This window comes from Ochotona princeps, chromosome 1, assembly GCF_030435755.1.
Source record: "Ochotona princeps isolate mOchPri1 chromosome 1, mOchPri1.hap1, whole genome shotgun sequence".
Lineage (NCBI taxonomy): Eukaryota > Metazoa > Chordata > Mammalia > Lagomorpha > Ochotonidae > Ochotona > Ochotona princeps.
Window position 1 is genome coordinate 102980903 of NC_080832.1, and position 14196 is coordinate 102995098.

A 14196-nucleotide genomic window follows, 5' to 3' on the forward strand; every position below is an offset into this window, starting at 1 on the left:
GACCATTCCTCCCACACCTCTGGGTCAGCTTTACTACTACCTCCACCTTAGCTATTCATGTCAATGTTCTTTCTGAACCTTTTCATTACCCTGCGTCATCTTTCCCTGGAGATCCTTTATTCCTAAAGCCCTAAGTGCCACGTATCTACTAATAATTCTAAAATGTGCAGCTCTAGTTTCTAACTTTTTTCTAAACTTCAACCTAGAACATTCAATTATTTATCTATCATTACTGATGCATTCCAGTATGATCATAAACATAGGCCCAAATCTATTTTCTTGAACATTCACCATCTCAGTAAATGGAATCACCATCCATCCAGTTGCTCAAGATAAACCCCAACTGGGAGGCATCGTTGAGGAAACCTACCCCACTGATTGAACATCCTTAGTATCTTCCTGGGATCATAATAGTCTCTCTAAAAGACACATCCATGTAAGAACTGCTTGGGTTCAGACCCAGGGAGCTGAACAAAGTTCTTTATTTTTGGAAACCTTTTGTTGCCTTAAAGGACAGTACATGTTGCCACCGCAAGGGCAGATAAAGAGAAGATATGGAGCAGAAATGTGTGTTCTGTGTGCAAGTCCTGTAGATATGAGCGGAGGAGACAAGTTCCGAGAGAATGGGAGGTTGCAGCGGCCACTAGCAGTGCTCATGCCTAGTCCTTCCTCTCTCCTACATTCATGGTTTGTTCCATAGAGTTCATGTAACAACTCCTGTGAATAAGACACAGTCTTGACAGCTGGGAGGAAGTGCTGTAGAGCACAAGAGCCATAATTTCTGACCAGTTGGGGCTACAGTCAAGTATGGGCCAAGATATGAACAACTAAACACGGATAACTGCTGCTGTCTTTCTTTGATTCTGAGACATTAGCTGTTGTAAAGAATGCTATCTCATTGTATGTCTTTACAAGTTGTAGGCTGTAGCTCAGTTAGAAAATTTTTAAGTTCTGGAGTTGGATATGTGTTTCTGGGAATGAAACAAAGCAGGATCTCAGAGCACTATAGGAGGTGCTAGTGTAGTACAGGGAAGATGGATTGAGAGGTTTTCTCTTACAGTGAGTGATATGACACACAAGGTCTGAAGAATGAAGAAAGAATTGAGCAGGTGGAGAAAGGTAGCTTGAGGAACTATCACTTGGGAAAAACTTCAGGCAGGACTCATGCTAGAGACCTAAGGATTTGAAGGGACAACTTGGTCCTGGTGGGGCAAGTGTGTGCATGAAGACGAGAGACAGTGTGATATGAGGGTAAGATTAGCCATCAGTCATCATGTGGGCCCTCACAGGCCTCATTAAGGACATTGGGTTGTATCTTGAATTCATGGAAAGCCATCAATGGGTATTAAGCAGGGAAGCGACATGGTCCATTTCTTCCTTTTAAAAGTTACTCTGGATGTACTACGAAATATAGATTGAAAGAGCAAGGGCAAGCAGAACATGAGACCCTTGCAGCCTCATAAGGTCCTGGAGACCCACAGCAGTCCAAGAAGAAAAGATGGACCCTTAAACTAGGAGTTTGGAGGGAAGCTGACGGATTCTAAACAGATTGCGGAGATATAATTGAAAATACTTGGTGGCATTTGGCCATATCAGCATTGACAGATTTTGGTGATATTCTACATCAGGTCTAAAGAATGTAGGAAGAGGTGGCTAATTACAGAAACAACGCTTTTAAGAATGTTGGCTGGGCCCAGCAGTGTGGCCTGGTGGCTGGGGTCCTCGCCTTGAATGCCCCGGGATCCCATGTGGGTGCCGGTTCTGATCCCGGTGGCTCCACTTCCCATCCAGCTCCCTGCTTGTGGCCTGGGAAAGCAGTCGAGGATGGCCCAATGCATTGGGACCCTGCACCCACGTGGGAGACCCAGAAGAGGTTCCTGGTTCCCGGCCTCACATCGGCACGGCACCAGCTGTTGCGCTCACTTGGGGAGTGAATCATCGGATGGAAGATCTTCCTCTCTGTCTCTCTGTATATCTGACTTTGTGATAAAAAAGTAAATAAATCTTTCAAAAAAAAAAAAAAAAGAAGGTTGGCTAACCATGCCAGTGCAATACGGTTAGTAAGAGTGATGGAGTCCAGGGAGGGTATTGGTTTGCTTTTATTTGGAGAGTCATTTGAACAAGTGAGAGGCTAGCACAATGATCCAGACAAGAGTGAATAGCTGAAGATATAAGTGAGATTACTGGAAGAGTAATGTACCTGAGACCTTGCGGACCCTTGAATCCAGAATATAGCATAAGCCACTACTCTACTTTTAAATTTCCTAGCAGCTGCATTAGAAAAAGTACAAAGAAAGGAATGAACTTAATTCCAGTAATGTATTTCATTTACACTGTATATTACAAATACTATCATATCAACATGTAACTAATTTAAACCTACGAATAATGGTTCATTAGATATTTTACGTTCGTTTTGCATTTGAAATGCTCCATAAACCACTCGTGGCTGATGGCTCCCATGCGGCAGCTCAACATGATAAGAGGATCAGCCTGTGGGGCAGTTGACAACATCTCCACTGAAAGATGGGAATGAACAAGAGCATAGCTACGAAAAGGTTTGAAGATTTGTTGATGGACAAATGAGAGAGGATGGGGAAAATATTAGGCCATTTGTTGTAATTGCCAATCTGTCCATCAACGGACCTCCTATCCTTTGAAATTCCTTTGACTTCCTCAGTACTTCAGCCTTTACCAGGTTTCTTGAATCAGAGCCTATAGGTGGTTTTTATACTGGAGAGCTCCCCCGTAGCATCTCAAGAAAATCCCTTTTGAAGCAACAGGATGACTTTTCACACATTTTCCTCCCATACATTTGGAGAGACAAGGACTTATCCAGTGGCAGATAACGTGTAAGTTCTGGGTCCTAATGCCAGACTTATCACTAACACTTCATGGTGCTAGGAAATGGGGGCTGGAGGGGCATTCTGCTCAATCAACAAAGCAAAGGAAAAGACACATTGTTCAATGCCAAAAGGCCTCGTTCACAATCAGTAACAATAATAACAACTATGACAAATGTACACACCGCACCAACTGCATCCCCCTAGTCTCTCAACTGAAGATCCCTTGCCCCAAAACTGTCTTTCATGCATGTAAATAAAACCCCAAGTGTGACTCTGCCTCAGCCTCCCCCTCTTTTCCTTCAAACCCGCATGTACTTTGAGGTAAATCTAATCCACATGTTTCTGATTCATTTACACTTAACTCATCAAAATTTTGTTTTCTAACAGCTATTTGATGGCCAAGAAATATTTCTTAAAGCTCTTTCCTTAAAAATAGGATGTTGTGGTTTGCCAAGGCGGGTGGGGGGAGGCGAAAGCAGGGAGGGCAAGCTCATCCCCAAAGGTTTCAATTCAACTTGAAACTAAGAAATTATGAAGGTTGGACCAAATCTGGTCCAATGTTTTCTCATTATTCATAACAATCCTTCTCCCTCAGGTGATTTTTCAACCTGATCCCATGATGGGACCCAGAAAATGCTTAGGACAGATAGAGTGGCTGGTCCTGGATCGTACTTGATTGCATTTGAGGCAAGCTGAAGCAGACAAGAGGATGCAAGCAGAAAGGATAGATACCATTCTGTGGATTTGTGCTGCCTCTCTTGAATTCCCTTTACCCCTTGTTATCTCAGAGGTAGCTCCCATACTCACCAGAGCACTTGCTGATCTCACAAACTGTTCCCCTAGGGTGGGTTTATTCATGGCACTTGGAACCCTCTTCGTTCTTCATTTCCTCTTCTCAATGAGAGCTCTGTGTCAAAGGCTTCTGAAAAAAAAAAAAAAAAACAGAAATCCCAGAGCATGAAGAATGTCATGGCCCTGCAAAGAAACAAAAGATACATTAGGCTAGATGGGAGGCTGATAAACTCACCAACTCCCTTTAACTTAAGACTTTAATTAAAATGATCCTTGTAAGGGGCATGAAAAATAAATAGCCAGTTATGGCTTCTTGCTGCAATCCTGTGTAATGTACATGAATGCACAGTTTCTAGTTTATTGTAGCTTCTTAAGACATCCTGCCCAGATGGATTTTATTCCTACCATTTGAAATGAAGACTACTCTTTAGCAGCCCTCACAGCCATAGAAACTCTGATCTTCCTCCATGTTTGTTTCTCTTCAGGCAGCTTCCAGACATGGGCCATTGGACACATGTGACTCTAGTGAGATGAGTTTATGAGGTCTCTATGGTGAAGGAGCAAACTGTGTAGTCTAGCAGCAGTAACTAGGACATAGTAAATGTCCAAAAAATATGTATTGGATTAATCTATATCAACAAAACTCAGAGGTCTGTAGACCCAGTGGAAAAGAGAGGCGGACTGGTTTGCAAAAGATGGAAAGAAACAGAAAGACCAGGGAGGGGACTAGAATGAGAACTACAATGAGGTTCCCAATATGTCACTGTGCAGACAAATCCAACCCCAGATCTTCAATGACCATTTATAGAAAGCTTTGCCTAGGTGTGAAAATTACAAAGCTAAAAAATAAATAAATAAATAAATAAAATTAAAAAAAAAAAGAAAATTACAAAGCTAAGGCAACTTTGTTACTATCTTGCTAGAACAGGGTAAGAATACCACAGTTTGTTGCATTTAAATACAATTTTATTTTGAGGGGACTTCATGTTCTCTCTGTGAAGAAGGTAGGATGATGGAAGAAATGAAGCAGAATTTTTATAAAAGAAGGACTTTCCTGACCATCTCAGAGGCTAGGGGTTCACTGTGCCCAAGCCGTAACACATGGATAGCTGGATCCACTCCAACAGTGAGGATGAGCTGCCTCCCGGGAGGGTAGAAGGAGCCAGTAGCAACAGCAACTCCGATTTCTGGAGGCAAGGCAATAGTCAAGATGCCTCACAGACACATCCGGTCAGTCTAATGTTCCAGCATCAGTAATGAGGTCCACAATGAGCAGTCCCTGTGAACTTGAGGGCTCCGTTTTGATGCTCAAGTGAGGGCATCGCCTGTAGATAGCCCATGAGAGAGCAGAGGCAGCATGAGTCACTGCAAATGCACCAGAAGTAAGAAGAGCAATCAGAACCTGCAGGTCTGATCTGAGCGCAGCCTACAGCAAAATTCCCGAAAACAGATGTGGGACGGGGATCCTGCCTAGTAAGTCAGCGAGCAGTGGTCTGTGTTCTAACAGTCTGGACATGAAGCAGAACTAAGTTCTTTAGAACCTAAGTATGGAAGCACATATAGGGGCTGTGATTAACCCGGTTCCTCAAGCCCCAGTACACTGTTGAGTCCTCAAAGACTCACACTTTAGAATGCCTCTCCATTTGAAACCATATCTGCCATCTTCTGCCCCAACATGAAATATCTCTCTCTCTCTCTCTCTCTCACTCTCACTTACTCGCTCTAGCTCTCTCTTTTCCTGAAGTAAAATGAGGGGCTGGAATTGAGGGTTCATTTGCATTTGTTAAGAAAAGCAGGCAAGTTGATTTTAGCCGAGTTATATTCCTGAATGCCCACCTAATGGGGAGCACCTTCCTTGAATTAAAACACTTGAAAGTTCCTATTCCACATTCAGGAGGATTCCAATTCCCTTGCTTGCAATCTGCCTCTGCCAGCTTCTCTTCTCTCTCCTCCTCAAAATACTGAGCTTTCACATATCGACGGCCACATGATGAAAGATGTTTTCCAGACCTTGTTCACTATGACCCATAGTCTGAAACACATTATAACTGACATCCACGCATACCCACATACCCATGTGTGCACACACTCACAGACACAGCATTTTAATTTCATTTTTTCCAATGTTTTGATTTTTTTCTTAAATGTTGGTCTTACCCATTAAACTGATTTTTATAAGCCAATAATGTTTACAACCCATAGTTTGAAAAACATTGAAATGGATTTGGGCAGGTGTGTGTGTGTGTGTGTGTGTGTGTAAAGAAGAGAAGGAGAAAGAATAAGAGGAGAGAGACATGGAGCATAGAATTTGGTCCTTGAGGGTCAGAAAAAAATGAGACTTTTATAGCCTAAGAGTAACTTTGGAGCAGATCATAGACATTTAACGAGCATTTACATCAGTTTCTTCTCTAAATTGCAGGAGAATCTGCATTCATCAGTGTAGGAATGCTCAGGGCTTGAGCTACCTTGCTGGAAAGAAGGTATACAAGAAAGCACTATACCAAGGCAGGTATGTTATAGCTGGTTAAGACACCTGCTACAATGTAAGCATCTGGTATGGGCACTAGTTCGTATTCTAGATGCTACACCTCCAATCCAACTCCCTGCCAATGGAGGTAAGAATGTTTTCTTTTTCAGTAACTTTAATAAACTATATTAAGAATAAATAGATTAGGGAGAATAAAAAGAGCTAAAATTAAGGATAAAAATTGGAGATAAAACAGCTAAAAATAATGATAAAAATACTAGCTTTTGATATGTAATAAAAGTTTGAGGCACAAATTTTATCATATAGCTAGCATGGTTTTTATTTTATTATTTGTTTGAAAGTCAAGTTGCAGGGTAGAGAGATGGAGAGAGAATCTTCCATCCACTGATTCACTCCCCAAATGCAACCAAATCCAGGAACCAGGAGTTTCTTGCAGGTGTCCCATTGAGGTGCACAGCACTCAGACCAGCCTCCACTGCTTTCCCAGGCCATTAGTACAGACCTGGATCAGAAGTGGATTAGCTGGGACTTGAACTGCAGGTGCCCATATGGGATGCCAGCCTTGTTGGTGACAGATTAATATGTTACACAATAATGCCACATCTTCTAATGTTACAGTGGTCACATGATTCACATAATTAGAACAAGCATGTACACAAAAGCCCACCAGCAATGTAAAAATGTAGTGATTAATGCTGTCTTTCTGTTTTTATGTTGTATCAAGCTTTGTTTAGGCTAATACTGTCAATAAAATGTTGGCATATACCACTTGGGGATATATGTACATTTCTATTGCAATTAGAATCATGTATTTGGGATAGTGATAATTCCATAGTTTCAAACAAATTATGCGCTTACTTCTTAAGAGAAAAATAAAGGCTTGAAAATCTCAGGAGGGCAAAGAATCTTACCCAAACACAGAATTTTGTAAAGAACTCTGAACAATTGGAGTACAACCAGATTATCAAAAAAATATGTATTTATATATGGCTGTTCATCTCTTCTATTTTTTAAGAATTATTCATTGCGTATAGTTTAGAACTGACCACTTAATAGGTCATTGAAGCAGGGGCCTGACTGTTGATCAAGTTATTTTCATCTAAGTTTAGATTTTATCTGTAACTGTCTCGTGTACGCATATGCACACATCAACACATCTGCAGTCAGATGAATACCTCTTCCTTCTGACACGTTGCTGGTGTATTTCCCAAATAAAATAAAGCTCATCCATTTAAGGTTGTATTTTTAATTGAGATTACAAAATTTTCTAAAAGAAAATACACACTGCTCCAACTTCCTAAACAGAAAATCTTCAACATGATATAAATTGTAAACAAAGACTCATGGTGGTTCTAATTATGAGCATCAGTCATTTCCCTGAGCCCTCACCTTCATCGAGAGTCTTTTGACAATCACCAGCCTATTTTTTATCTTTAAACTGCTTTCCAAATAGCTGAGGTGGCACCTTCCTTCTGCTGGCACCTTTTGGCTTCAGAATAAAACCCAAGAGTTGGTGTCTGCAGGAAATAGGTTTTCTGCCTGAGAAAGACCCAGAATTGTGGCAGAGACCTTATTAGACAAATCTGTTGGGAAATCTAACCATCACCCCAATTAGATTGTTAGGGAAATAAGAAATGGTTCCAGCCAGGAGCAAAACAGCCCCAAAGGACAATACCCTTAGACTGAAACCTTCTTTAATTGTCCCCCATGGGATCTGCAAGCTGCCCCATGCCCATGAACACTATAAGGAAGCTTGTGCTCTGCTCAATCAGAGATGGCAGCCTGTGGTACTGCTCACAAGAGAAACCTGTTGGGCAAACAGCTCTCCGTGAAAACCAGGAAACCTCATCACCAAGGCTCAGCCAGTGTTGCAGAATGACTGATCCCATACAAGATCAGAATCCAATCAATAAAGGATTCTGTTTGGGGACCACCATTATTGCATGATGACTTAAGTTGCTGCCTGAAATGCTGGATTTTCAAATGGGCACTGGTTCATGTTTCTGGTGCTCCTATCTAGTTTCCTGCTAATGGGCTTAGGGGAACATTGGTTTAACAGTTCAAGCATGTGGGTTTCTTCCATCCATGTGGGCAGAGTTCAAGGCTCCTGGCTTTGGCCTGACCCAGCCCCAGTCACTGCAGCCTGCTGAGAATTGAACTAGCAGGTGAAAAATGCCATCTCGCCTCTTTCTTGCCAATCCTTCTGTCTCTCCCTTTCACCCTGTGACTCTATTCAGAGAATATAAATGATATTTTCTTAAAAGCAAAGTTGGTATTCCCAGAGAGTTAAGCAGGCAATGCAGTAGAAGCCAAGACAAGATTGCTAAAATGCAAGAAATATTTAAGAAGCAAAAGTTCCTGAAAATTGGGCCCGGCGGAGTGGCCTAGCAGCTAAAGTCCTCGCCTTGAACGAGCTGGGATCCCATATGGGCACGGGTTCTAATCCTGGCAGCTCCGCTTCCCATCCAGCTCCCTGCTTGTGGCCTGGGAAAGCAGTTGAGGACGGCCCAAAGCTTTGGGACCCTGCACCCGCGTGGGAGACCCGGAAGAGGTTCCAGGTTCCTGGCTTCGGATCGGCACAGCACCGGCCGTTGAGGCTCACTTGGGGAGTGAAAACATCGGATGGAAGATCTTCCTCTCTGTCTCTCTGTATATCTGACTTTGTAATAAAAATAAATAAATCTTTTTAAAAAAGTTCCTGAAAATAAAAATAACAGTCACTTCAAAATTAAACATATCAATTATAAAACAAGGTATAACAGTCAAGGTGGTGATATGGACTGTGGAACTGAACAAAACTGTCAGAATGTAGAGCAGTTAACAAAGAGAAGGAAACTACAACAGGAAAGGGAAGAAACATGGGGAGGTAGACCTACTAAACCAATATACATGCAATATACACATGAGTCTTATTTTGTTTTGTTTTATTTTATTTTATTTTTAGTGGAACGGCAGATTAAATGGAGAGAAAAAAGAAATAGATTTTCTGTCTGCTGGTTCACTCCCCAGTTGGCCACAATGTCTGGAGCTGAGACAATCTGAAGCCGGGAGTCAGAAGCTTCTTCTGGGTCTCCCTCTTGGATGCTGGGTCCCAAGACTTTGAGCCATCCTCTACTGTTTTGCTAGGCTGTAAACAGAGAGCTGGAGGGAAAGTGGAGCAGCTGAGACACAAACTGGTGCGCATATGGGATTCCAGTGCTTGCAAGTGAGGATTTAGCCACTGAGATATCATGCCTGACCCCATGCAGTATGAACTTTAAGAAGAGAGCAGAAACAAGGACAAGAAGAAAACTCTCTATAAAAGGTGGGATAAACTTTCCTTGAGTTGAGAAACAGTAAAACTTCAGATCAGAGGGAGTCCATGAGATAACAGAAGGCCTAAAAAATCCTACATAAGGATAGGAGATATGTCAACATTTTAAAAGTGAGTAGAAACATAAATGCTTCTAGGAGAAACCTTTTTTCCATAAGAATCTTGCATCAAAGTCACATCAGACTCCTTGTATTGATGATATCTAACAGAAGCCAGTTAAGCCATGCGAACACCAGCGAACTTCAAACTGTTTATCCTAAATAGAAAATAGGGATAACTGTTTGGGTGCAAAATAACTGAACTCCACACTTAGTTTTTTTTTCCCATGATCTCTATCACTCGTGTGCTGTTTGAAGATTCCCCTCATATGCACATGAGACAAGCAAAGTACTCAGAGAAAGTACCTGTGGATCATACAAGGAGGCTGTGGACAGACGGGGCTAGTTTCTTGTCAAACTAGTTTCTTTTCCTATGAGAACCCTAACTTCTTGGTAGTGGAAAAGCAATAATGTTGCCAGATAATATTTCTCACATCACCACACACCCTGAAAGCTGAGAGAAGCTCTGTGGGAATGGATAGTTGGCACAAGTGTGAAGAATACACTGCTTGCTGCTCACACATCCCGGATCAAATAAGCTGGGTTCATGTCATGGCTCTTCTTCCACTTCTATCTCCCTGCTAACATGCACCTTGGCAGGCAGCATGTTGTGACTCAAGTAGTTGGGGTCATTGACACCCAAGTGAGAAACCAGGAAAGAGTTCCAGACTCCAGGCTTCAGCCTGGTCTAACTTTTGGGAAATCAACCATCAATAGAAAACTCTCTCTTTTTTTCTCTTTATCCCTCTCTTCCTCCCACCCTCATGACCCTTAAAGATGATAGATAGATAGATAGATAGATAGATAGATAGATAGATAGATAGATAATCTTTTAAAGTAGTGGTCATATGACCCAGTCCTGGCCAATGAGTATAATCACAAAGTGATCATTGCAACTTGCTGAGTAGACGTCTCAGTCTTCATAATTGTGTCATTCCTTTGTCTGCCATCTTTTTTCAGAACATGAACTTGGTACTAGAAATTCACATCACGTTTTGTCCAAAAGGACCAATTCCTACTCAATAAACATGCTACTAGAAAGAAGGGACAGAGTCTGGATCCCTAAGGAAAAAATGGACTAATTAATGTAATAAAATGAATGTGGAAAAATTAAGAACTTTTAAGGAGAAAGGGTCATCTGATTGGCACCCAAAACACAGAAGTCATGAAAGAAAGATAATTTAACTTGGCAAATTACATTTTTAAAATTTCTGTATGGGTGTATGGGGGGGGGAAATAACCTCACAAAGTAAAATAATTGAAAGCAAAATGGAAAATACAATTGCAATTCATATCATAAAAAGGTAATTTCCTCAAATATAGCGAATTTTCTACAAATTACAATAGAAAAATGACTTGACTCAAATAGAAAAACAGGTGAAAGATAAGAACAATTCACAGGAAAATACATGTTATTGTTCTCATGGAAAAAGATGTTTCACTCAGAAGAAGATTAATGCAAACTGAAACTAAAGTAAAATGCCATATGTATACTCCTATTTGAACTTTTATATTCAAAAACTCCTGAGGAGACCAGCAGGACAATCACCTTTTGATAGAAGGATTGGATATCTAAGAGACAATAACAGATGAATTTTACTATTCACCTCTAACACTGGACATTCTGATATAGTTACAGATTCACAGATAAGTTCCTTTGCCCTTTACCAGTTACCGCTAAAGAAAGCAACTTGCAAAACTGAACAGCAGCACAGCTAGGATATAAGACGCGGGATTTTCTTTTCTCTTAAGATTTATGTATTTTTATTGGAAAGACTAATTTACAAAGAGAAGGAGAGAAAGGTTTTCCATCTGTTGGTTCACTCCCCAAGTGGCTGCAACAGCTGAAGCTGAGCCAATTAAAAAACTAGGAGCTTCTTCCTGGTGTCCCATGCAAGTGTAGGGTCCCAAGGCAGGTGCAAGATCCAGTGCTTTCCCAGGCCACAAGCACGGAGTTGGACAGGAAATGGGACATGAACTGGTGCCCATATGGTATCCTGGTGCTTGCAAGGTTAAAATTTAGCCACCCCTGCCCCCTTTGCCTTTTTAAAGCCTTTTATACCTCTCAGGCCCAATACCCAGCAGACACTAATTTACTATTTCTATAATTTTGTCCTTTCAAGCATATTATACAAACAGAACCAAATTCCTGCCTCTTAGCACAAAAAAGTCAAAGTGGAGTCATACAGTTTATTACAGGTAATACAAAAGTGCTCACTCAAGAAATCAGTCAGACCAGTTCCACAGAGAGAGCTGCTTGAACAGTGAAAGCACACAAACTAGAAAAAAACATATCCTCAACAAAGAGGAAACAAACAACAACAAAAAACAGTGTCAAAGCTGCCTTTGACCAGATTAGCCCTTCTCTTGAAATCACCCAGAGTTCATACAAGGTGGTAGATGGGTTAGAACACAGCGGAATACTCCAAAGCTGGCAGAGTTTAGGTGGAGCTCAAACACTACCCATTTGTATGCCATTTTCTGGAAACATCACAAGTGTCAGGTATCAGGTGCATAACAGAAGTGGAAGTGCTTCCATTGCAACTTATCATAATGATCTAAAGCTCAGGGAAGGAGGTAAACTCGTCCTTTAAAAACCAGAGTAGATGTTTCCAACTAGCACACTGTGGAACTTGCAGTTTCCTACCGGGAGGGTGGGATCTTGGTGGTTCCTGGACGGTGGATCCAGAGAGTACACAGAAAGGGAAGCTTGGGTTGATGCACACAGATGAAGGGAATTTGGATGGTGCACAGAAACAGAGTTGTCCCACAGGCAAGGATGGATCATGAAGTGGGGGCTGGCCACAAATGTCCTCTGCAGGTCACATTCCCAGTGACAGCCTGGGGACGGCCTGCTGCTGTCAGTCAGCAGCCCTGGAGGGTCTGTTGGAGCTCCTCCACTTGTCTACCTAACTTCCCAGGACAAGAGAGTATGCAGTCTTTGGCAATCAGCTTTAATCTCACAGCAGTCTTCCCTGGAGATTCAACCAAGTCTCATATATTAACAGTTTCTTCCTTTTCAGTGCTGAGATACTCCATGGTATGGTGCCTACAACATATTTTTGAAATTGTTCATCTATTGTAAGACACTGGCATTCCCCACATGTTTCGACTACTTTGAATATTTTGAATGTTGTTATAAACATTCATGTATAGACTTTTGTATGAACCCAAATTTTTCTTTCTCTGAGACAAATTCCCAAAATTGTAATTGATGGGTGGGTTGGTTTAAGAAACTTCCAAACTCTTGTGGCTGTATCATTTTACATCACCATCACTAATTTTGTGTTTAATACGTTCATCATCCATTGTTAGTTAACTTGTGTAACGTGTGAGGTCAAGGTTATTCTACAGGAAAGAAGTGTTCCGGATGCCCAATGTCCCAGGTCCATTCATTAAAAGGGCTGCCTTTCCTCCACTGAGTAGTTTTTGCAGCGTTGTCTGTATGGTTCTATTCCCAGGTTCTCTGCTATGTTTCCTCAATGTGTGTGTGTCCATCATACCACCATCAATCACCACATAGCCTAAGTGGCTGTGCATCTTTAAATCAGGTGCATTGATTTCCTTCCATCCAGTCTTCTTTTTCAAAAACTTGTTTCATTATTCTAACCCCTTGTCTTTCTATAAGTTTCAGAATTACTTTATTGTTATCTACCAAAATACTTGCTGGAATTTTGATAGGAAATGATTTAAATCTACAAATCAACGTGGGGAGAACTGATATCTTTAACTATTTTGTCTTTCACCAGTAACTATGGGGCCAACTATAAGGGGTTTTGTTTTGTTTGCATATCATCTTTATTATCCTATTTTTAAAATCCTGCTACAGGTTTTTCCTGCAATACTATCACAAATGGTTGTTGAACTTTATCTAGTGCCTATATTGGACCGCTTGATATGCTCAGGTGATGACATGGTTTGATTCTCAAATATTCCAACAGTTCTGCGTTCCTAGAATGTACAGAAATCAAGGATGATTCACACAAGGCCGTTGTGGTCTCTCAAGTAAGCCTCACCTGCATCATCCTTTCCCTGACTTCACTCTCCTTCCTCCCCTGCCGGAGAAGTTACTCAGACTGGCTGTGATGGAACACCAAGAAAAGAACACTGGGTTGAGGTGCTGCACATGCGTGGGCAACCAGTGTTTCAAAGCAAAGAGTGCTGTGATACATCAAGGTAAAGAAGGGAAATGTGGGGCACTCCATGCCAACTTGCTGTCTCCAAAACCCAGTGATGAACCCGCCTTCAGCTGGCCAACAGTGCTGCTTGAGAACAATGTGGCTGGTTAATTCTGCATCCACAAACATGTAGAGCAAGAAGGGCAATTGTATCAAGTTGTTGCTGGAATGTAGCACTCAGAACACAGAAAGGTTCACATTAGCTTAATTTGCCACACTACATTCTGAGAATTCATTTTCCATTTTTATGTGTGTGGAATAAGTTCTTTTCATCAGCTCCTAGGTTTTGCCTTGTTAATTCCATGCTATGACCTAAAAATACTCACAGGCCTTGAACATTGCTAACATACTAGATTAGTACATTGGTGAGAATGGAACTTGGAAACTTCCTTTCTAACCCAAAGTCTGTATAGCATTTGAGACACCTGGAAAAAAACAGGCAAGATTTGGTGTGTATAGCCTCCTTTGAGTCCAAGACCTC